This window comes from Ursus maritimus, unplaced genomic scaffold, assembly GCF_017311325.1.
Source record: "Ursus maritimus isolate PB19 unplaced genomic scaffold, ASM1731132v1 scaffold_23, whole genome shotgun sequence".
Taxonomy (NCBI): Eukaryota; Metazoa; Chordata; class Mammalia; order Carnivora; family Ursidae; genus Ursus; species Ursus maritimus.
The window spans coordinates 36937390-36939668 of record NW_024424786.1 but is presented as its reverse complement, the minus strand read 5'-3'; positions in this window follow the sequence as shown (position 1 = coordinate 36939668).

Here is a 2279-nt window from a genome sequence, read left to right as displayed (position 1 = left end):
CAAAGGGGCCTACTTTGGGGTGGTGCGCTCCGATTTCCCTTAACTATATATATATTTCAAATTTTTATTTAAATTCTAGTTGGCTAACGTACAATGTTGGCTTCAGGAGTGGAATTCCCTTAACTGTATATTACATTTAAATCAGGATACATGCGGTTGCATTTCTTGTCTTAAATGGCCTCACTTTAAGGATTCAATCTAAGGCAGAGAGATCTGTATGTTTAAATGTCCACTGGGGACTTGCCTGCTGGTTGGGAAACCCATGTGTCACCTCACGCGGGACTAAGGGAAGACCCAAAAAGCTGCTCAAATTGAGTGGCCGTTGAAAGGGACTGGCTGGGGGCATCTGGAGGCTCAGTCCCTGGAGCACCTGACTCTTGGTTTCAGCTCAGGTCATGGTCTCGGGGTCGTGAGATGGAGCCCCGTGTCGGGCTCCATGCTCAGCGGGGAGTCTGCTTGTCCCTCTCCCTCTGCTCCTCCCCCCACTTGTGCTCTTTCTCTTTCTCTCAAATAAATAAATAAATAAGATCTTAAAACAAACGGCTGGCAGGGAGGTGGTAGAGTTGCCCAGGGTGGTTCTGGGATGTGATGGGAGGTGACACAAGGCAGAACCGAGTGAGGCCGTGTGGGGAAACAGAGTCAGGCGGAGGACCAGAGGGGCCAGGCTCAGGGCCCAGCAGCCTGCTGGGGGACCCAGAACTGGCTCCGGATGGCCTCTCTCTGCTTTGGTCTCCCCACCGTGGTCGAACGTGGGGGCACCTCAGTCAGTTCATTTTGAAAAGGACAACAGAGCAAATCCAATCACATGAATGATTTTCCTTCACGGAGTCTCGTTTCGTGACCAAAGAGAAGAGAAAAGCCAAGCATCATCTTCCCCCGGGGCGGGGGGAACCGGTGCGGCAAAGGGGCTGTGACAGCAGCACATGTGGAAAGCAGGTGTCAAGGGCTTTGAAGACTTAGAAGTTGAGGCAAGCCCGAAGCACCAGCAGCTCGGGCGTCCTGGGCGCATACTGTCTGCCGGCCGCTGAGCTGCGGTACCCACAGAGATGGCCGCACTGTCACACTCATTTGATGGTGACGAGGATCGGAACTGTACCGTCGTCCGTGGTGGGCGTGTGCTGTTCGAAGGCCTCTCCCGCCTTAGCTCGCTTAGCATCGCCGTCGCCCCGGGAGACGGGAAAGCCCACAGCCAAGGGCAGTCCACAGCCCGTCAGTCCTGTGGGCTGGGCGCCCTGATCCCCGGCGGTTCAGGGGAAGACGTCAGGAGCCGAAGCCGACCCGAGCTCAAGGTCAGAGGTGCCGGAACAGCAACGTCAGTGGAATGAGTCAATGACCGTGCTGCTGGGTACGCGGGGTGCACACAGGAGCCTTTCTTTAGAAACACTGTTGTGTGATGCTTGGCGGGCTAGTGGGGGTCTCCCTTCCTTTGGGCCCCGGGTAGACCCTGGGGGGTGGAGAATTTACCATCTCTCTTTGCCAAGGCCCGGGTCTTCAGGACAGCGTTGAAATTTAGTTACAAAGGAAAGGCTGTAACCAGCCAACCAGGCAGCTTTCTGTGATGTCACTTCAAACCCTGCTGGCATTTTAAGATCCGGCAGTGTCTTGGGTTCTAAATAAGGGATGCCTCCCCCCACCCCCAACCTCCCCGGCCTGGAGGTGGGGGTGGGGAGCAGAGGTGCGAGGGAGGTGAAGTTCTTGCCTGTGTCTCTGCAACAAGCAAGGGAGCTTTAGAGGGTGAAAGGTTTTGTTGCTTCTGCTTTGTGTTTTTAACCTAGACTTTTTCTCAGTCACCTTAGAACCAGGTAGGGCGCTAAGGAGCTCTGGATTCCTGGGCGGGGAGGGGGGAGCGCTATCAAGGGCCATTTTAATTTCCTAACTTTGTTGCTTTACCTGGTGGGCGAGGAGAACAGGTTTGTTTTGATGGTTGACGATGTGGAAAGAGGACGGTGATGTGCTTTGCTCTGAAGTTAGGGACTAGAGGTGACTCAGACCCGCCTGTGACAGATCAAGGTGACTCCTGTTCCTGGGATGTGGGGAAGGGGCTGGAGTCCTCAGTCCCATCTCTGACTTCTGACATTCAGTTACTTCCCTTGTTGTTCCGCCAAGGATATGAGGCAGCAGTGGATAAAAGGGAAGAGGATTAAAAAATGAGAAAAATCTGCATGAGAGGAAAATAAGAATAGAATATAAGAGGAATTTGGTGGGAAGGCTGTCCACGTGATGCATCGTGCCAAAGCGTCTGTCCATTGATACGTGGTGAAACCCTGATTTGTTTGTGA